The sequence below is a fragment of the Musca domestica genome, unplaced genomic scaffold (genome assembly GCF_030504385.1).
Source record: "Musca domestica strain aabys unplaced genomic scaffold, Musca_domestica.polishedcontigs.V.1.1 59, whole genome shotgun sequence".
In the NCBI taxonomy this organism is placed as follows: domain Eukaryota; kingdom Metazoa; phylum Arthropoda; class Insecta; order Diptera; family Muscidae; genus Musca; species Musca domestica.
In genome coordinates this window covers 427,650-451,442 of record NW_026712362.1, presented here as the reverse complement: position 1 = coordinate 451,442, position 23,793 = coordinate 427,650, and the positions used below count along the sequence as shown (strand labels likewise).

Sequence of the window (23,793 nt, the reverse complement as noted above, 5' to 3'; positions counted from 1 at the left end):
GGAAATGAAGCGAGGAACCTCATTTTGTAACCATTCTTGGGTGGCACGTGCTGAATGCGATGGTACTGATTCCTGTTGGAATGACCAAGGTCTGCGGCCATAATCCGCAGTTCACCACTTTCGGCCAAGTAAAGCAACTCTTTAGCTTTAAAATTTATGTTTTTAATCAATGATCCATTGATTGGCGTGAATACCGTCGTCAATTTAATGTGCACCCTCTCAGTCAGTCAACAACAAGAAGTAGTAAGGAACCATTCTGGTTCCGTCAGACTACGAACATGTGTACAGTTTGACAATATTCAAGTGCTACAGGAGACGTAGTATTCGTGAGGACCCAGAATCATAAACCAGGAGACGTTCGACATATCTTGGCCTCTCAGGAGATTTTGCATACCGTACGAATGATTTCATACACAATTCAACATGTCCAAAAATTGAAACCGATAAATAACCAGCAACGATTTGACTATGCAAAAATCACAAAAAATACTAATTTTACCCTCAGCCATATGGCTAGAGAGGGTATATATTATATGATACGGCCAAAACGTGCCTCATCGAAATAACGATTTTAGACCCTAGGTCTCTTTATCCGTTTCAGGACATTAGAAGTCGATCTAGCGATATCCGTCTATCTGTGTGTCTCTCTGTCTGGCTGATGCGCACTATAACTCCCGAAGGGAGTACTGCGTAATATTATAATCAAACTTAGATCGAGTTGGGAGATGGGCAATATCGGTTCACTCCTTCTGGTACCTCTCCCACAAAAGCTCGAAATTTTGGATAATTATAACTCTTATAAATGGTCATGTAAAATTCCGATTATCTTCAGCTTACACACATCACAATATTTTTATTAACCCAAGATCTGGTGGGAAGATGGAATATATCGGTTCACTTCTTCTGGTACCTCCCTCACAAAGAATCAAAATTACCATTCGATTTCATTGAAACTTAGCACCGGGCTATTTCTTCTGGTACCTCCCTACAAAGGGGCAGTTTTGAATAACCAAAACGATTATAAATTCCGAAATAAGCATCCGGTTCTCCTTATATTTCACACATACCATTATTTCTACTAACACAAGATATATCGGCCTTCCCTGGTGAGTTTAAAAGATTTCTCTCTCTAGTAAAAAATGGGAGACATTTATCTCTCCTATTAATTTATCATTTTCTATCGCGTGATCGCATTTCACAATTTCTGCAAATCATTGCAGCATTTCCCCCGCGATAACTTCAATTCAATTGCTGTACCCACCTTGGGTCGGCACTTTGTAGACATCAATTTTGTATAATCTGTTTTTATTGACTGATATGCAATAATTGAAATATATTAATTAATTATGTATTTGTATTGTCAAGGCCCACAGTTCATTGACAAAAGAGATACATTCATGCAGCACTTACACTGTAGCACAAAAAAACAACATTACATTCCAAAAATTTGGCTGTGATTCGGAAAGCGTCAAATGAGTGAGTTTCCCAAATAATAATTGATAGTACGTTCATCAATAAATATTTGTGGGAAAATTACTTGATTATTCAATATCAACATCAAGATGGCGCTCCTGATAACATAAGGGTACAATAAATTAGACTTTTATGTAGAAGCCGAATGGGGTTTATAAAACTTCCCCACCTCCACAACATAAATGATGTTCATGCTCATTATTTTCGATTAATTTAAAGTTAGGATATAAAAGCATTTTGGTATGGACGCATGTCATATTTAGTGACACTTTATAAAGAAATGTCAGAGTGGCACTTGAATTTTGTCTTCGTTATCCATTATAATTTGGCATTAATATGCCATGCAATGGTGGCAAACTGTCTATGTATTCCCACTTTTAGTAGTTCATCTCTAAACTCATTTATACAAGATGGCGCTCCTTATCCAAGATGTTTATGAACATTTCGGAAAAGATTTTTTTTAGAAACTTCAAAAAGTTATCACTTCTTTACAACATTAGTTATGCAAAATTGTAAGATACTAGCTTTAGTCATTTACCCGGCGGCTGATTTTCGAGTAAGTAAGTTATCACCAAACTGATTTATTTATTTGATAAATACAAATAAACATACATATTCTGGAATAGATTTTTTATTAAATCTAATTAAAAAAAAAGATTTCAGAAATTTGTGATAAGTAAACCTCAAAAAGTTAGTTAGTAACCAAAAGTAGTTTCATCAACAAAAATTTCGGCAAAAACTACTTAGTTGCCTAATAGTAATATCAAGATGGCGCTCTTTATTACGTATTGATATATTTTTCAAAATTTCTTTTAAATTTCGGATGGGTTTTTAAAGGCTTCAAAACTGTTTTATTTTTCTTAAGATCGTAGCTTAAGTTTGTAAGTAGTAAGTTTGTAATTCATCAATAAACTCATTTTTTACATGTAGATGGCATTGATTCTACCTAATGAATGATCAATATCAAGATGGCGCTTTTAATAACATATAGACACATAATCCAATATATTTATGCAAAACTCAGAAGAAGCTCCAAATTTTTCTCACACCTTCAAAAAAGTGGTAATTCAAAATAAAGTCGATTAGCTTAAGTCAATTAATCAGGTCGCTGATTTTATTCAGCACCAAAATCATTTATTTATATGTAGATGGCATTGCTTCCATTTGGAGGCTTATTTCATGATTAAAAGATCATTTGTTAAAAGTCTTCTGTTCATGAGAGTTGTAGTGAAGGAAAAAATTTCATAATTTCTTAAATCCTTGAAAAAATGTTTCCAATCCTATTGCTTTGTAGGATATATTCTATACTTTGCATGACATAATTTTTATAGAGCTTCTCGATTTATATCGTCAGAGATTGCATTTTTATAAATTGTACGTTCATCACTAACAATAGGGTCCAAAAAATTGCATTTCTAAAAGCAGTTAACGCTTGAGAAGCTAAAAGATATTTCAGCCGAAAAGTATGCTCATTAATTCTAATTCAACTTCTGGTTCGTTGTATATCAATATCAAGGTGGAGCTGGGTATATAATACAATTATTTATTAGAGATCTTTGTAATCATTTGAAACCTTCTTGAATTCTTCCAAAATTTTTGGATTATCGGAGGAAATTTTGGGAGCTTTAATTACATTTTCGTTGTTTTATATAGGAATTTTCTTCGAAATATTGGAACTACGATATTTAATTTCTAAGAAAAAAAAAAATATGGACTTTCAGAACAATATATCATTTGATACGGCCAAAACGTGGCTCATAGAAATAACGGTTTTAGACCCTAGGTCTCTTAGTACCAAATCCGTTTCAAGTCATTTGAAGTCGATCTAGCGATGTCCGTCCATCCATCTGTCTGTGTGCACGATAACTCTCGAACATGGTACATTGTAATATTTTTATCAAACTTAGATCGAGTTCGGAGCTGGGCAATATCGGTCCAATCCTTCTGGTACCTCTCCCATAAAAGGCCAAAATTTTCAAACAAAAACTTTTACTGCACAGAAAGAGAAAGGATAATCCAACTTTGCAAATCCTAACATTTGCATCAGTGCTAGGTTAGGTGTAATATCGGTTCACTCCAACAAGTACCTCCCCCACAAAGGGTCATAATTTTGAATAATTATAACTCGTATAAAATGTGATGTAAGTGTCCGATTGTCTTCAAATTACACACATCACAATATTTTTATTAACTTAAGGTCTGGTGTGAAGATGTAATATATCGGCCCCCTCCCTCTGATTCCTCCCCAACAAAGGGTCAACATTTTGGATATTCATGAAGCTCACAAAACACGAATTTAATATCCGATTCAGACTTGGTACATTTAAATATTTCTATCAAGACAAGATCTGTTATAACGATTGTAGAGATCGGACCATTTCTTTTGGTACCTCTCCCACAAAGGGTCAAAGTTTTGAATAACCAAAACGACCATAAAACCCGAAATAAGCATCCGGTTCTCTTCATATTTCACACATCCCATTATTTTTACTAACACAATCTGCTGTGAAGATGGGATACATGGGTCCACACCTTCTGGTACCTACCCAACAAAGGGTCAAATATTTCTCTTAACCATAAAACAGAGATGAATATGGAATTTATGATTTCGCATACAATTTTTCGAAGAACTTTCGAAATTTTAAAAAATGTTTTTTAAGTTTGAAAATGTTGAGAACTAGGCATGAGTTACACGTTTCAGCCGTAAAGTATGCACATTTATTTATAATACAGCAACACGTTCTCTATACATCAATCTCAAGATGTCGCTGCGTACAGAAAAAATAATTAATTATTAGAAGTCTTTGTGTGAATTTTTAGATATTTCCCTTAGAAAAGGGCTGGTTCCAACAGCCCTTTTCTAAGGGAAATATCTAAAAATTGAGCTCTTTGCGAACATCATGTTAACTTTATCGATTCTTTCCTCTCTCATTTAGGCTGAGTGTTTATTAATTCTCAGTTTATGATTACCTCTTCTATTTATACATAGATGGCATTATTTCCCGGCTTCCATTTGCAATTTGAGTTTTTGTGTTGCCCTGTGTAATTTATGACTCACAGACACCGAATATATCTTCATTGCCTCCAATCGCCGTAGACACAGTGAATCGGCGTTCAATTGTCTATCTGGCGGTAAATTGCTTATTGAAAACAAATATTTCTTATCAGCCATATTTGTATTAGACTCGAATTTCAATATTCAATTCGATTATAATTAATATTGCGGCTAACACACACACAACAACTAACAAAACAAAAACATCGATGCGCATTTGTTTGGCTAATAAAAACATATTTGCGTAAAGCTAAAGTTAATTTAATAATTATTGGGGTTTTTAGATTTTTACAAAGTGATACAAAAATAGAACGAACAGGAAGTGGGTATGGATAAAAGTTATATATATATATATCCAGCAATAGTTTATGACAGCAATATGGCCTATAAACTAATTACACTATTTTATCGTGTTGTTGTGAGGACGTAAGATAAACAATTTGTTATTAATAAAACTAATAATAAAATCCAGACAATTGGAGACAGGTGAATGGATTTGATTAATCATGATTTTGCGAATAAACAAAAATAGTAACTTTTGTTGGAAATTGAGTTCCTTTAAAATTTCCGTTTTTGTTTTGCAAGCCTTTCATTTTCTACGATATTCAATGGCTGATGATGCCTCGTCCTTGTTCCCAATGCCCCCAGGTGTTGGCAAAGTACTTTTGCTTGTTTCCATTTGTTGAACAAACAAACAACAGTCGACTAAATTTACAAAACTCTTCTGATTGCCGCTTGGAATTTTGCATGAAAAATCAATAAAAATAAACAACCCACATATTTATGAATAAATGCAAAAAAAAAACGAAATTTACTTTGATTATTTTAACAAAAATTTCCAAGAAACAAGGCCAGCGGATATACTTTCTGTTGGTTTCTAACCTTTTGACATTAAACAAACAGAAATAAACAAACATATGTGTGGAATAGATTTTATTATTTAATCTAATTCCAGAGAATGGGTTAAAAACATTTCCAGCTGGTCGTTTACTTCCTTCCTTTCTTAATAAGTTGCAACAGACTTTTTTACGATTGAATGGAATTTATTAATCAAAGAAAAAATCTAAGAAATGGTATATTTTATTAATATTTTCTACCATACATAGGGAATTCTTATGAATATATTTGACGCCAAACGCCCAATTGTGTTCCAGCTGAACGCCGTTTATTTATTGTATCTATCGATAGTAATCGATCATCGACAATGACATTTGTAAGCCGCGGTTTTTGCATTTCTCTTTGTCTTTCATTTGCATGGTTGTGATCATTTCTGCCGTTGAGATTATTGTTTGTCTGATTGCCGTTAAGTGAGGGAGTACAAAAACTGTAAGTAAGTCCGTTTTTTATGATTATTGTGTTGTATGTAATAGTGTTTTTTTTTTATAGAAATAAACGTAATCGGTTTTTACTGGCACATTACAAGCACAACTCCCCGCCTGAGAATCTTTTTCAGTTACAGCCGTAACTGAAATATTAAAAAGGACTATTAGAGCTGCAATTGCTGATTTTTTGAACATATTTTCAAAATGCCCAAAAAGCTATTCTTGTGGAGTTAAATTTAGGTTTTCTAATGGACTAACAGAGATATAATTTTGTACTTTCTTAAGATATTTTCTGAAGAGCCAGTAGAAAAATTTTATATGACGACCGGAGCTTTAGAAGTGGATTTAAAAAAAAGAAATCTAAAGGACTATCAGAATTAGATTTATACCTATATCGAAGAACTTTTAGAGCCACAGTAGAGAATGAAAAAATGTTTTCTTTAGGACTACCACAGCCATAATCATGAATTTTAAAAAATTATTGTAAAGGACTATCATAGCTATAATCATGGACTTACAGATATAATTTCCAAAGGACTTTTAGAGCTATAATCCTGCATTTTAAAAATATTTTCTTAAGGACATTCAGAGCTATAATATTTTAATACCATTTTCTAAATACTTTCAGGTCTACAATTCTGGATTTTTTACAAAACATTTCAGATCTACAACCATTGTTTAAAAAAATATTTTTCGAAGAACTTTTTGAAAATTTTTCGTTTTACTTCTGGTCCAAAGAAATTTTTCTTCTGTCCACAGAGAAGACCTTTTGAAGGCTTTCTAACCCATGGAAAAATTAAAGAGACCTCTAGAAGGTTTTTTTGTCCTATTGAAGACCGTTTCTCCCATGGAAGAACTTTTTTCAGTGTTATTTAGAGCGTAACAAAATTGAGAAAACATAAATGTGTCACTCTCTGCTCAGCTCTACAATAAAGTGTTTTTATACCCTCCACCATACTATAGAGGGTATATTAACTTCGTCATTCCGTTTGTAACTCCTCGAAATACTGATGTCAGACCCAACAAAGTACAGCGTAAAATTCTAAGTCGATTTAGCGATGCCCGCCTGTCTGTTGTAATCACGCTATCTATGTGCAGGTCCACGTATTCGTATAGGCCCCATATAACGGTACCTCCCTATATTCGGTATTTTGATTATTTTAGCGACATTTTTCATCGGAATTGTTTCAATTTACGTATTTAGAGTTCGTAATGGAAACTGCAGTCTGTGACAGAAAATTGTCTATGCAGGTCCAGGTCTTCGTATAGGCTCCATATATCAGTACCTCCCTATATTCGGTATTTTAACGAGTTTAGGTACAATACCCACCGAAATTGTTTAAGATGTCATATTTGAAGTTCGTAATGGATGCTACAGCCTGTGACAGAAAATTGTCTATGCTGGTCCAGTTCTTCGCACAGCTCCGATATAACGATACCTCCCGATATACGATATTTTGATGATTTTAGCTACATTATTCACCGTTTATTTCAAGTTTCGAATTTGAATATGGCAATGGCTTATGACAAACAATACCTATGCAGGTCCACGTCGTATAGACCCCAATATAACGGCTATATTCGGCTAAAAATTCCAAATTCGTTCCATTAGGTGAAGAGTATTCAAAGGCCCGGCCGAACTTACTGCTTTTTAACTTGTTAATATTTGCCGAATGGAATATTGCGATATGTTCAGCTCACGAGCCATTTTTCGGCCACTGCGACGAGCGTTTCGCGTCGCTCCTTTACTTTTCGAACCATTCCTGCTAATGTTGCTGTTTTCTTACGTCCACTTCCAGTATCACGTTTTCCAGCCAAAATTCCATCACGAATAACTTTTTTTCTGGAAAATTTAAAAATATTCTCTAAAGACTTTCAGAACAAAAATCGTGGATTTTATAAAATTCTAGACAGTGCCCGCAACTTCGTCAGCGAAAAGTCGACGTTAACATTTTAGATTCATTCTAACAGTTCCTGTTAGGCCTTTAATTCTTTTGAATGCCTTCTGAAAGAAGCGCCCTTCGGAATTTTTGAAGACATTCTAAAGGTCTTATTTCTATAAAAAAAAACATTTGAAAGTTCCTAAGTCCTTTAGAATGCCCTTAAAACAGAATTTTTTACTGTCCGAAAAATGGAACAGAGGAGCGGAATGGGTTAATAAGCTGGGCCAGTCAAGAGGTACGCGTGCATATATTTTTCACACTCACAATCAGGGCCACTTTAAAACAATATAATCAAAGAGTAACAAAATTGAGAGAACATAAATGGCGTATCTCTGCCCAGCCCTGCTAAGGGGTTTTTTATATTAAAAATTCCGGGGGCGCTCAAAGGTATGCTATAAAAATAATGCTGAAAATTATAGAAAATGTCATTTCTCATAAGACTCTAACACCGTGTGTAATGTAGCCTTTATTTTCGTCGTAGTCTGACAATTTTTAACCAGTAAGGAAAGCTCAAAAGTCGGGCGGGGCCGACTATATGATACCCTACACCACTATGCATATTTAGTAGAGCTCTCGTAAAAAGGTTTATACAGGGCATTTTAGAGCTCTATGAGATATTTGGTACATAATTAAAATCTATCTATTTCTATCGTGCATTTTACGAACTATAGCTACCTCTGATCCGGGTTTCTCCAAATTTGACGTATTAGCTTCTAGACTGAATTCGGTCTTATGTACGAAAATTCAGGTGATTTGGGCTGATATTGACCATTTGATGCACAATTAACACGAAATCGGATGAAGATATATATGGGAGGCATATCCAAATCGGAAGAGATTTTAATAAAATTAAAATCAACTAATTTTGGGCTTTATCTGATATCTGGTACCAAATATCATTCCTGTGGAGTGCATATTACGAATGTGAGGGACTTAAAGACCAAATCGGATGAAAGATATATATGGGAGCTATAGCTATATCTGAACCGATTTTTACTAAAATTGGTGTACTTGCTTCTAAGCTGGTTTCGGTCGGATTTGCCAAAATTGATGCTATTACGGCCATTTGGTGGTCAATCACCCGAAATCGGATGAAGATATATATGGGAGGTATATCCAAATCTGAACCGATTTCGATAAAATTTAAAACAGCTATTCCTGCGCTCCATCTAATACCTGTTACCAAATATCACGGTTGTGGAGTGAATATTACGAATGTAAGGGACTAAAACACTAAATCGGATGAAACATATATATGGTTGCTATATCTATATCTGAATCGATTTTCACTAAATTTGATATACTTGCTTCTAGGCTGAATTTGGTCCGATGTACTAAAATTCAGTCCATTTGGAATTATATCGACCATTTGGTGCACAATTAACCCGAAATCGGATGAAGATATATATGGGAGCTATAGCTGTTTCTGAACCGATTTTCTCCAAATTTGTTGTATTTGCTTTAAGGCTAATCTCGGTCACATGTGCCAAAATTTGGGCCATTTGGGCTGATATTGGCCATTTGGTGGTCAATTAACCCGAAATCGGATGAAGATATATATGGGAGCTATATCCAAATCTGAACCGATTTTGATAAAATTTAAAACAGCTATTTCTGTGCTCCATCTAATACCTGGTACCAAATATCACGGCTGTGGAGTGAATAGTAGGAATGTGAGGGACTTAAAGATCACATCGGATGAAAGATATATATGGGAGCTATAGCTATATCTGAACCGATTTTCTCCAAATTTGATATACTTGCTTCTAGGCCGAACTCGGTTGGGTGTGCCAAAATTCAGGTAATTTGGCCTGATAGTGGACATTTGGTGCACATTTAACCCGAAATCGGATGAAGATATATATGGGAGCTATATCTAAATTTGATCCGATTCTCACCAATTTCAATAGGGTTCGTCCTTGGGCCAAAAAAATATTGTTTGGAAAATTTCATCTCAATCGGATAATAAATGCGACCTGCATTTTGTTCACAAGAATACATGGACAGACGGACGGACGGACGGACAGACGGACTGACATGCATAAATCGACTCAGAAAGTGATTCTATGAAGGTTCTCAAAAGTAACTATGGGTCTATCTCGTTTCCTTCTCCATGTTACAAACAAATTCACAAAGACATAATACCCTTACCACTATGTGGTGTAGGGTATAAAGACAGTAAATGCTAAAATTTTTTGTTAACAGGAAGAAAAAGAAAAGAAAAATAATTAAATATTACTGAGAAAAAAGACAGAAAACAACAAGCAAATAAGGCAGCGGAAAATATACAAAAAAAAATATTTTATAGGTGATCTTGCAATTATCTGAACGCCTACGTCACAAAAACAATTTTTGGTATTTTGACAATTTATGTATGATTTTTATTGTCCTGTCTTTTGTAAATCCAGGTCAAGTCATAAACAGAACAATAAATTTTTCTTTCCAAGTAACAATTTTCTACTCTTCTCATAAATCTTTCATTCTCCCACAATTATGTCTTTGCGATCGAGATATCCCCACTTCTGCCACTACGTGCCAGAAAACTTTTCTAACTCCTCGAATGTGGGACAAATACCATAAATACCAACTCGCCTACACGTCATCGTAACATCCGCCCAGACTTAATGGCCAAAAGGGTGCAATTTTCTTTTCCACACTAAAATAAAATAAATGTTACTATTTTCAGCTGAAATTAAGAACGTTTGCTCCTTAAAAAACACACACACAAAATTATATTCATATTTGTTAAACATTTGCATTATGTTTTAGGTTTGCCTGCCCCTCGATGTCGTACATGACTTGGTCCCAAATGGGCAATGTTCTTTCGGCATAATATGCAAAGAGGGAGCTGGCGGGAGGGGAAAATGCGAAAAAAAAAAACGTCGCAAAAATGTGACAATGATGTTGATGCTGTTAAGAATTACAATGGCAATGTTAAGTGTCTGGGTGGTGTGCGAGTCTATGTGTGCCTATGTGTGTTTGTGTGTTCGCGCCTTAAGAACTGTAAATGTATTTTGAATATGAATGAAATGTATTTTTTGCTGTTGCTGCTATTGTTTTACTTTTTTTGTGTTTTTTGTTGTTTTCACTTTTTTTTCTCGTTGTTTAAATTATGCCTAGAACAATAATGCCCATACATCCGTGTGACAATTCAAAAAATTGTTGTTCACTTGGCCAAAACACAACTCAACAAAAGCCGTTCACACTCAAACATGCATTTGCGAAACACACACAAGCAAAACCATTACGCATGACCGTTCAGTGTGAACGTGTTACCGAAAGGCAAACATTAAAGGCGACCCAATCTACTGTCATTACTTGAGATTTGGAAAGCAGAAAAACTCTCTTTTTTTGCTTCTCTTGCTCTCTTTCTCTTTAGTTTGCCACAAACACATTGACAAATCACAACAGCAGCCAGCAATGCCATTGAATCGATGAACGAAGAACGAACGAACACTCACTGATGATATCTTTTCCTGTGCCTACTTTTAGGCTCTTTGAATGTGTACGGCTTTTTGTGTTGTTTGGCATCACTCAGAGAGGAGGCCCATCCATACAAATTTGTTGTGTGTGTATTGCCGATGTATGGGTGTATGCATGTTTGTGTGAATTTTACAGATTTCCCTTTCATGGCACGCTATGACAAATAAACAGCCAATTGTTGCTTCTCTAGTTTTAATGGCAAATGTGATTGGTGTCAGGGATGGAAAAGTACAATAGCAAATTGTAAATAAAGGGAAAACCACCTAAATGAGTTTTTTTTTGAACCCTAGAAAGACTAAAGAAGTTTTTATATCTAAAGAGGGCAGTTTTAATGGCAAATTTAATTGGTGTCAGGGATGGAAAAGTAGACTTACAAAATTGTATACAAAGGGAAACCCAACTAAATGAATTTTTTTTTTGGTTAAAAGAGTTTTTATTTATCTGAACCCTATGAAGGCTTAAGAAGGTCCTGTATGTGAAGAGGACAGTTTTAATGGCAACTGTGATTGATGTCAGGGATGGAAAAATAGACTTACAAATTTTATACAAAGGGAAACCCACCAAAATTACTTTTTTTGGGGTAAAAGTGCTTATATTTGTCTGAACCCTGTAAAGACTTGAGAAGGTCTTATATCTGAAGAACACACTTAGAAGTTAAGATTTTATTGCTAAAATAAATAATAAATGTTTTCTAAAGAAAACTGAGCTTTTTCATATTCTCCTATAGAATAAAGATATTTCCACAGTGAGCGTAGAGCTTTCAAATATTTTCTGTACAATTAAAAGCTTTTAAAAGTCATTAATACCCAGTAGAGGACAGCGAAGGTGTGTAACATTCTGCATATCCTATGAAAATATTGATTAGAGAAAATAAAATTTTAAAGTGGTTAATGGAGAAGAGCTTTTAAGAAGAGAAGAGATTTTAAAGGTCTTCGGTAGAGCGAAATATTTTAAAGGTCTTTAATAGATGGAAGAGTTACTGAAGTGAACCTAGATCTTTCAAATATTTTCGGTAGAGTAAAATGCTTTTAAAAATCAGCCTTTGAAGTTGTGTAGCAGTCAGCAGGTCTTATGGAAATATTTAATAGAGACAATAAATTTTTAAAGTCTATCATAGAAAAGACCTTTTAAAAAAGAAGAGATTTTAAAGACCTTCGGAAGAGCAATCTTATCTTTTGAAGGCCTTTAATAGACGGAATAGTCTTAAACGGTTTTCTTTTTTTCTTTTCTTAAAAAGAAGAGATTCCGTAGATGTTTTTCTTCTTAAGATATTCCACAAAGAGAATACAATGTTAGGGCCATCCTTTAAGGAAAGGCCTTTGTAAGACCTTTTTAACATAGAACATATTTTTATGGACTTCCATGGATGGAATTTCTTCTATCATCAGGAATCATGTCAAATATTTTCTAAAGTTTTCCTAAATATACCCTTTAAAGGCCTTCTGTAAGGGAGAGGTCCTCCATAAAGATAATAGAATTGTAGGATGGCCCATTAAGAAGGGGCCTTCCATAACAAGAAGATCTTTTAGAGAACTTTTATGAAGGACTAATGGACTATTTGTAGGCCCTCCAGTTTATGGTTTTCTGTAGAGGGAACAACCCTTAAAGATCTTTATATCAAAAAAAAAAATCTTTGAAATTAAATCTGAAGAGAGGATAGGGCAATGACTGTTTTAGCTTTCAATAGAGATAACAGCTTTTAAAAGTTTTCAACTTTAAAATAGGAAGTATTCTATATTTGGAAACACACTTTTGAAGGTCTTTCATAATAGGATAAATCTTCCCACGGTTCTTTGCAATGAGAAGTGCTTTGGAAGGTCTTGTATAAAAAGATGAACATTTTAAGGTAAGCTTTGAAGAGAACAGAGTTTTTGAAGGCCTTCAATAGACATAACAGCTTTTTAAGTTATTCAATAGGGAAAAGAGCTTTTAGAGGTCTTTTTTATAAATCAGAGTTTTTGACAATTCTTTTTATAAGGTCTCCAACAGAGAATACAGCTTTTATAGGCATTGAATAAAAGGACGAGCTTTTGTGGTCTTTAATGTAGGGAAGAGCCTTAGGATGATATTGAAATCGATATAAGAGCTTTTTTTCTTAAACATAGAGAAGAACTATTTATATTATATAATACAGAAAAGAGCTTTTAGAAGGTCTTCAATAGACATAACAGCTTTTTAACTTATTCAATGAGAATAAGAACTTTTAGAGGTCCTTTTTAGAAAGTATAGCTTTTTACTATTCTTTTTATAGAGAAAAAAATCTTTCCAAGGTCTCCAACAGAGAGGAGAGATTTTATTGGTATTGAATATAAAGACGAGAAGAGAAGAAACTTTCGGTGATATTTTAACAGAGAGGGTTTGTTAAAATCAGAGCTTTTGACTATTCTTTTTATAGAGAAAAGGACTTTCAAATGACTTTCAATGGACTTTTTTGGGCATTATGTTGAGAGAAGCTTTAGTGGTCTTTAATGCAGATAAATGCCTTTTTGAATTATTTTCATCGGGTGAATAGCTGTTGGGTGTCCTCAACAGAATGAAAAGAACTTTTTTAGTTATTTTATACAGATAAGAGCTTTCGAAGATTTTCAAGAGATAAAGGCGCTTTTGTTTTTTCTTTAGGAAACCAAGCTTTGGAAAATATTTTATAGACAAAGGAGCTATATGGAAACGTTTGAAAGCTTTTAGGGAAAAACTATTATAGGCATTGAATATAAAAATGAGTTTTTGTGTTATTTAATAGAGAGAAAAGTCCTTGGAAGACATTTCAATCGAGTGAAGAGCTTTTGAAGGTCTTCAATAGGCAGAAAAGCTTTTGAGGGATTTTCATAGGAAGAACAGCTTTTAGAGGTCTTCTTTAGGAAGCCAAGCATTTGAGTATATTTTCTAGTGAAAAGAGTATTCCAAGTTATTCAATAGAGAAAATAACTTTTAAGGCTCTTCTCTTTAAGGCTAGTGAAGAGAGGAGATTTTGAGGTATTTTAGGAGAGAATAGCACTTGTACGATATTTTAATCGAGCGAAGAGCTTTCTTAATGTCTTGAACAGATAGACGAGTTTTTAAGTGAGTCTGTTTTAGGGAGCAGAGAATTTGAATAGAGAAATAAAACTTTCGAAAGTTCGCGATAAAGGGAAGAACGTTTAAAGCCCTTCATTTTAGAGAAGAGCTTGTTGGTCTTGTATAGGAAAGAATATAGAAAAACTTCTAAAGGACTTTAATGTCCAATGGAGAGCAAATAATTTTAAGGTCTTACATAGGAAGCAAAGCTTACGAAAAAGAAGCTTTTGAAGGTATGTAACAGATTAAAGATCTTTCAAAGTTTGCATTTTTTGGAAGTCCTTTCCATAAATGAGACCTTCATTGGGCTTTCCACAGACAGGAGGTATACTATAGGTCTTTCACAGACCAAAAATATTTTAAATTTTGTATAAGTCTGCTATAATTAGAAAAGCTTATAGTGACCTTTTTGCCGGGGTTCAAGGCTTTAATACACCCTCCACAATATATTCGCGATAATATTCGGCATTTATTCTGATGCCACGGTCGATTAATACGAGCAGAGTGGAGAGCGATCATCGGCCGTTATGGCGGCCCACACCATCATCATGGTCGGCGCTTGAGTTCTGGTGGCCAACCGAAGGTGCACATTCTCAGCTGACCTCTTTGGCAAGTAAACAAGATCATTTTGTTTGTTTACAAACTGCTGGACAACAAATGTTTTCTCATTGGAGAAAACCAAATTCGGGAATTCACCACCACCAAATTCGGCCAAGCGAAGCAACCCTTTAGCTCTTTTGAGTCTATTTTCTTTCTGCTGCGGTGCGGTGTAAGTTCTTGCACTTTTTGGAATTTCAATGGCTCATTTTTCAATATTTGCCGAATGGAATAATGCGATATGTTCAGCTCACGAGCCATTTTTCGGCCATTGCGACGCAGGGTTCGATCAAGTCGCTTCTTTAATTTTTGAACCATTTCTGCTGATGTTGCTGATTTCTTCGGTCCACTTCCACTTCCTTGACGTCGGGCTACGCTACCAGGATCACGGTAACGAGCGATGGTACGAGTCACAAAAGATTTATTCACATTTAAATGCTGGAGTGCTCTAACGATAGTCACTTGTGGTTTTCCAGCCAAGTCTAATGAAATCATACTATCACGCTTGAGTTATTCCATCACGAATAACTTTTTTTCTGGAAAAATCTCACCAAAATGCTTTTTCGTACGCTTGTAAATAATATAATGAGCTATCACCGGAATAATTTTAACAGCTGTCGGACTGGTGGTTTAGAAAAGACAGCAGTCTGAAGTTGGTTACAGTTTTTTTCATCTCGCCCTGTATGGCATAAATATATTATATAGTATTATATTGTATATAGTTTATTTTTGCTCTGTTCCGGAAATACAAGAATGTACAACATTTTACGACGATAACCGATTTTTTCTTTCAGATATCAAAAAAAAAAATGCAAAATTAGTGGTATTTTGCAGTTCCTGGAACAGCCCAATTGTATGGGCTATTTTTTTAAATAATTAAGTTGTAGAGAGCTCTTAAAAGTATGCTATAAAAGTGATAAATATAAATGTCAAAAATTTCCTTTACATATGACTCCAACATAATATGTAGCTAACATTAGGGAAATGTATCTTGTTTCGGTCTTTCATAAATACAAACATGATTTTCCATCCCTGCATTAAATTTGTGTCCGTGTGTGTGTGAGCTGTGTGTGATGTTTATCTTTTTACCTTGCCCACTGCCACCAGTACTGTGGGAGTCAACTGTTAGACAATACACACACACACATACATACCAGCATATCCCATTTGGTGTGTGTGTGTGTGCTCAGTGTTGTTGTGCATTCTCAATGGCTCTGCATGCCATCTGTGGTACATTTTGTTCGGCGTATTTAACATCGTGTCGTGGTTGATCTTCAACTCAGTTGTTGCATATCTTTTGGCGTGTTAACACACCACACTAAAGGCTAAAAAGAGGCCACAAAAAAACAATAATTTAAAAAATAATAATTTTTGATTTTATTTTGAGAAAAAAAGTTAAAACAAAAAATACCGTTACAAGAAAATAAAAAAACTATCAAATAAATTAATTATTACCCGCGAAGTGGTTTTGCATTACATTTTTCATTGGTTGTGCGACAGAAAAAACGAAATTCTCTCGCTGTGTGTTTTTATTTAAAAACGAAATAACTGCAGTAAATTATGCAAACATTATTTTATTAACAATAGTATTATTTTAAATAGTTAATTTTTGTGGAATTATTGATTTCAGTGCGAGAGTGTGTGTGCGTGAGTGAATTTTTTGCGATTGTAACAATAATAAAAGCAGTATTATTCTATTGTGCCAACAAGGTATGTTTATATAAATTTTTGCATACTTTTAGGAGGAAAATAAATATATGTATTAAATACAATATATTATAGGCGTTTAAATTAGAGTGTAATTTGCTGGAAATAGAGGACAATTTACTCTGTGCATATTAATGATAAATTAAATATTGGTTTAATTCCACTTTACTGAATTCAAAAACAATTATATGGAATTTAAACGTTTCATTGTGTTTCTTTTGCATTTTTCAAATTATAAAAATAAAATAAACATTTTCAAGTTATTGGCGATATTTTGAAAAACAATTGGAACTTAATTTAATATTTTATGGGTTTATATTTAATATTTATTTAATAAAATGTAATTTTTCCAGCACAAATAATAATTTCCATCAAAATTTTAATACAACTACGGCAAAATTGATATAGCTCTTTCTTTTTATACCCTCCACCATAGTATGGAGGTTATATAATGTTTGTCATTCTGTTTGAAACATCTCGAAATTTACATTTTAAACAACACAAAACAAATATTTTCTTGATCAGCATAAAATTCTTTCCGATTTAACAATGTCCATCCGTCTGTGGCTTCTAACTTCCGAACGAAATGAAGTAGGTTGATAAAATTTTACTCAAATGTGTATTATGTCTGCAGGACTTTTGGTATTGAAAATGGCCCATGTAGGTCCACGTTTTAGTATAGCCCCCCATATGACGGTACCTCCCGATATGTGGTATTTTGATGATTTTAGCGACATTATTCAACGGAATTGTTTCAAATTTGGTATTCGAAGTTCATAATGGATACTACAGCATATGACAGAAAATTGTCTGTGAAGGTCCACGTCTTCGTATAGCCCCCATATAACGGAACCCCCGATATTCGGAATTTTGATGATTTTAGCAACATTATTTACCAGAATTATTTCAAATTTTGTATTTGAAGTTCATAATGGATACTACAGCCTATGACAGAAAATTGTCTTTGTAGGTCCACGTTTTATAACCACCATGGTACCTCCAAATATTCGGTATTTTTATGATTTTAGCGACTTTATAAACAGATTTTTTCAAGTTTCGCATTTGAATATTGTAATAGCTTGTGACAAATGTTACCTATGCAGGTCCACGTAGTCGTATAGACCCTAATATAAGGCAATATTCGGTATTTTTAAGATTTTAACAGAATTTTTAACGGATTTTATTTTTTTGAAAATTGTTAAATTTTTACCAAATGGTGGAGAGTATTCAAAGTTCGGCCCAGCCGAACTTACAGCTTTTTTACTTGTTTTGTTTGAATTTTAAAAATTATTTTACATAAATTTCCAAGTAACTGGCGATTTTTTGAAAATCAATTGGAACCTAATTTCATATTTCAACTGCAAAAAATAAGGGGTTGGCAAGAAAAAAGTATTTAAATTTATTTAATTAAATGGAATTCGTTTCACCCCAAAAAATAATTTCCATCGAAATTTTATTTGAAGGCAAAATAGGGTTTGTTCAATATTTCATAAATAATTCCGCATCACAAAATATTACAATTCCCGTCGCCCAATTTAACAGTTCAATATATAAATATATATAATGGCATTTAGTTCGAACGACCTCTTTTGAATACCTACATATTGACACTTCAAATTTTCCTGGTTCAAATTCCAGTTTAGATTTTATGGTTCTATCTATATCTGTTTCCTTGTAATCTTAACAATCTGAACAAGGTTTTATATTAGGTATACTTTTTATACCCTCAGCCATATGGCTAGAGAGGATATATATCATTTTATAAGGTCAAAAATGTGACTCATCGAAATAACGGCTTTAGACCTTAGGTCTTTTTGAACCAAATCCGTTTCAGGACATTTGGAGTCGATCTAGAGATGTCCGTCCGTCCGTTCGCTTGTCTGACTGGTGCTCACGATAACTCTCGAAGGCAGTATCCGATTTGGTCCAAACTTGGTGCATCGCAATATTATTATCAAACTTAGATCTAGTTCGGAGATGGGCAATATCGGTCCACTCCTTCTGGTACCTCCCACACACAACGTCAAACTTTTAAAAAGTACTAATTTACTGCACAGGAAGAGAAAGGATAATCCAATTCGGCTCCAACTTTGCATATCCTAATTTTTGCATCAGTGCTAGGTCAGGTGCGAAAATATGGACAACATCGGTTCACACCTCCTTCACAAAGTGTTAAAAATTTCAATAATTACATCTCTAATAAAATCCGAAATAACGTTCTGGTTCTTTCTCATTTTCCAACATTTCAATATTTCTACTAACCCTAGATCTGGTATGAAGATGAAATATATCAGTCCACTTCTTCCGGTACCTCCCCCACAAAAGGTGGAAATTTTCAAAAATAGTATTTTACTGCACAGAAAAAGAAAGAATAATCCGATTCAGCTTTAACTTTACAATTCCTAATATTTACAACAGTGCTAGGCCAGGTGCAAAAATGAATCATATCCGTCCACTCTTACGAGTACCTCTTCCACAAAAGGTTGAAATTTTCAAAAAAAAAAAAAAAAATACTCTACTGCACAGAAAGAGGAAGGCAAATCCGATTTTGCTCAAACTTTGTGAATCCTAATATTTGCATTAGTGCTAGGTCAGGTGAGAAAATGGACAACGTCGGTTCACACCTCCCCCACAAAGTGTTAACATTTTGAATACTTACATCTCTCATAAAATGCGAAATAACGTTCTGGTACTTTCTCAACATTCCGACAGTCCAATATTTCTACTAACCCAAGGTCTGGTATGAAGATGGAATATATGGGTCCACTTCTTCCGGTACCTCCCCCACAAAAGGTGGAAATTTTCAAAAATAGTATTTTACTGCACAAAAAAAAAAAAAAATAATCCGATTTGGCTCCAACTTTGCAAATCCTAATATTTACAATAGTGCTAGGCCAGGTGCAAAAATGAATCATATCCGTCCACTCTTACGAGTACCTCTTCCACAAAAGGTTGAAATTTTCAAAAAAAAAAAAAAAAAAAAATACTCTACTGCACAGAAAGAGAAAGGAAAATCCGATTTTGCTAAAACTTGTGAATCCTAATATTTTTACCAGTGCTAGATCAGGTGCGAAAATAGACAATATCGGCCCACTCCATCAAGTGCCCATCCCCACAAAGAATCGAAAATTTGAATAATTATAACTCCAATAAAATGTGATGTGAAGATCCGCTTGTCTTTAAATTTCACACATCACAATATTTTTATAAGCCCAAGATCTGGTGTGAAGATGGGTTACAACGGTCCACTACCTCTGGTACCTCCCAAAGGGTCAACATTTTCAATATCCATGAAGCTCATATAACGCCAAATTAATATCCGATTACATTAAGACTTAGTACATCTCAATATTTCCATCAAAACAAGATCTGTCATAAAGATGGTAGAGATCGGACCATTTCTTCTTTACCCCCCCCCCCCCCCCCCCCCCCCACACAGGGTTCAAGATTTTGAAAAACAAGATGCTCCAAGAAAGCGAAAAAATCAACATATTTCCCTTATTAAAATAAAATCAAAATGCACGAGCGATAACTGGAAGTCCTAAAAAAATACTTAAAAGTCAAGGTTTTATGGACTTACAGTCCTTTAAAAATATTTCTTTAAAAATTAACTTTTTTGAGACTAGATGTCCTTCAAAGGAATTTATTAAAAATCGATTTATTTTTAAAAATCAAATTTTTAAGACTGGAAGTCCTTGAAAAAATTTTTAATAAAAATCTAACTAGTATTCCTGAGAAAGTTCTCCTTTAAAGTCCATATTTTATGGGATTAAAATCCTTTAAAAATTACTCCTTAAAAATATTCCAACGCCTCCCTCCATATGTAATGCCTAGAAACCGACAGTGACCTCAATATTAAATTTCAGCTCTATAAATTCCCCCATTAAGAAATTTAATAACATTTAGTACCCAAAACAGCTGCTTCTCTCAACCACCGACAGCAACAGTGAGATCCATATATAATTTAGGGATTCCAGCTGTATCCTTTCACCCAATAACAAACATATATTTATTTAGTACTTTTCGTACAATAATTGTACATATTTCCGAAAAAACCCCGCATCAATATCATATGCCAAGAGAGACCTCAATGTAATTTTGAGGATTCCAGCTTTATCTCTTTACCCAATATTCAATTTAGTACCACTTAGTATTTTTCAAACAATTATAGCTCCTATTTCTAAAACCACCCCCAAATCTCAACCGCAGACACCTACAGTGACATCTATATCAAATTTCAGGATTTCAGCTTTATTCCTTTAGCCAAAACCAAATTTAGTACTATTTAATGTTTTTCGTACCGTTTATGGACAGAAAGTCCTTTAAAAAAACTACTCTTTATGAGCTTAAAATCCTTAAGAATCCCTTAAAAAATCCACGCTTCATGGTATGACAGTCCCTTAAACAATTGTCCTTAAAGGCTGTTTGATTCATTGTCCATGGATATTATCATTGTCATTAAAAATCCACGATACATAATCCTTAAATATCCACATTAAAAAAAATCCACTTCTCCTTTAAAAATTATTTCGGAAAAAAATTATTCACAGTCCTTGAAAAATATTTTCAAAAAAAAAAAAACACAATTCATGGCTCTCACAAAAAATCCACATTTTATTAACTGACAGTCCTTAAAAAAAATCCAGCAAATCCAGGGTTCATGGTCCAAAAGTATTTGCAAAATCCTTACAGAAATCAAGTAGTTCTTCAAAATGTATTCTTAAAAAAATCTGAACTTGCCCTTGGAAAAAGAGTATTCTTTAATACAGCCCCTGTTTCCTGTTCTGACGATCCTTGAAAAAGTCCGGCTTAAAAATCCACAATTATAATCTTGGAAGTCCTTCAAAGAAATACCTTCAACTTCCATTCAACATAACCTAAAAATTTCCACAAAGCCACATAACAATATTACAACATCCCACGTTGCCTACTTTTAGGCATTAATGCCGACTATTACTTGCTAGTTCCTTGGTCATTGTTGCACGTCCAAATCATTAAAATTTTTTAATAATACCTTTAACTGCTTGTATCTTCATTTAGTCCGCTTTATGCTTATGGCCTAAAAATACCGGTGATATGTTGTTGCAACAACACCATCGGCTTCTAGGATGCGAAAGACATTGTCGTTAGCACCTCTACGATGTACGGACAAAGTGTGGCACATTAATCAGTTGGGATTAATACCGGCATTAAATTCACTTATAAAAAGATTTTCTTTTGTAGGCTGGCCATATCATGTAAGTGTGTGAGTGTGTGCGTGCATGAAGAAGCTACTGATGCTTCTTCTTCTTCTTCTTCTTCTATTATGGCTATTTATGGCCTAGGACGTCTATGACATATGACAGATAGTCACATACCGGATTCGTTGGTTATGTTGAACATTTCTCTCTTTTTTTATTCGAATGGGGTTATTGTGAAACATCCTCAACAACCAGCGGCAAAATGTCGCCGCAATAGCATCATAAAACAACATCAACAACAATAATAATTAATGCGGATGTGTTAATACTATGTGGCTGACTGGTTGGTTGGTTGGTTGGTTGGCTGCCGGGAACGTGAGTAGCAAAGCAACAGAATGAGCAACGGAATGGGCTTTCCTTAATTCTTTATTTAAAATATTAAAACTTCATTAAGGATTAGATACTCAAATGTGTAAAAATCGTAGAAATGCACAGACATTTGCCAATGTATGAGTGCGTTCGTGCGGTTTATCCGTGTGTGTGTGCTTGGATGTTTGGCATCTCTTTGTTTACTCCAAGACATTATCATGTCAAGCAACTCGCGGCGAAATCATTAATTATGTTGAGGGAGATGGAAATTACATCCGATTCAAAAACTGATTCCCTAATTCTCATGAGTTGGAATTAGTGTTTATTTTTATTTAAATTTATACTTTTTTTGGATCGCAATCATGAAGACTTAAACAATTTCTTGAAAAAAAAAAAACAAATAAATTAAGAATAGAAGATTTTAAATTTAAATCTGAGGCAGAAACGTACATTTTATAAACACCGTTTAAGCAATAAAATTTAATCTACAGGGTGAGCTAAAAAACTGCAACAAAGTCCCACGCCATTATTTTTACATTATTTTTAAATTTTATTGAATGAAAGCAAAAAATATCGGAAATAGTATCAAATTTTGGTATAAGTCTAGATTTCTTCGAATTGGTCACCTTTGGCACGAATTATGGTCCTCAAACGGCCAATGAAACCGTCACACGCTGCCCGAATGTTGCTCTGCGATATTTTGGCCGATTCCCGGCGAAGCGCTTGCTTGAGGTGATCGACACTTTGGTGTTTTTTTAGTGCCAACCTTGCTTTTCAAAATACTTCAGACACAATAATCCACCGGATTGGTATCCGGAGATTTTCGTTGCCATTGTGAGCTGGAAATGAAGCGAGGAACCTCATTCTTGGTTGGCGCGTGCTGGGTGCGATGGTGCTGAGTCCTGTAGGAATGTCCAAGGTCTGCGGGTGACATGAAAAAAGTGCAACCAACTACAGACTGCTATCATTTCTAAGCCACTCGTCCGACAGCTGTTAAAATTATTTCAGTGACAGCTCATTATATTGTTTACAAGCGAACCAGGGCATTTTGATGAGAATTTTCCAGAAAAAAAGTTACGCTGTAAGTACATAAGAAGCTTGAAGACATGGGATATAGGAATATTTTGTGACATTTAATAAAGGGATTACAGAGCCGCACTAAAATCCTGCCGTCGTTTTCCATTATAATTTGACATTAATATGCCTAGCCATGACTTCAAGCTTTTTTTATGTACTTGCACCTTTATTCGTGATGGAACTCAAACGTGATAGTCTAATTTCTTTATATTTGGCTGGAAAACCACAAGTGGCTATCGTTAGAGCACTCCAGCATTTAAATGTGAATAAATCTTTTGTGTCTCCTACCATCGCTATACTGGCCATCGCGATACTGGTAGCATAGTCCGACGTCAAGGAAGTGGAAGTGGACGGAAATGGAAAACAGCAACATCAGCAGAAATGGTTCGAAAAGTGAAGAAGCGACTTGATCGAAACCCGCGTCGCAGTTGGCGAAAAATGGCTCGTGAGCTGAACATATTGCAATATTCCATTCGGTAAATATTGAAAAGATGAGCTCGGGGTAAAGCCATTGAAATTCCAAAAAGTGCAAG

General features: G+C 34.4%; 1 protein-coding gene across 2 annotated transcripts in view; it reads left to right on the top strand.

The window, feature by feature from the left end:
• The first annotated feature begins 16,301 nt into the window (after positions 1–16,301).
• LOC101891591 (tachykinins) overlaps positions 16,302–23,793 on the top strand; it is a 71,988-nt gene continuing 64,496 nt past the window's right edge. The window contains exon 1 of one of the 2 annotated variants that reach the window (XM_059129023.1): positions 16,302–16,637. The gene's annotated coding sequence lies outside the window, so the exon portion shown is untranslated. The remainder of the gene's footprint in view (positions 16,638–23,793) is intronic. The other variant, XM_059129022.1, reaches the window with a different exon arrangement.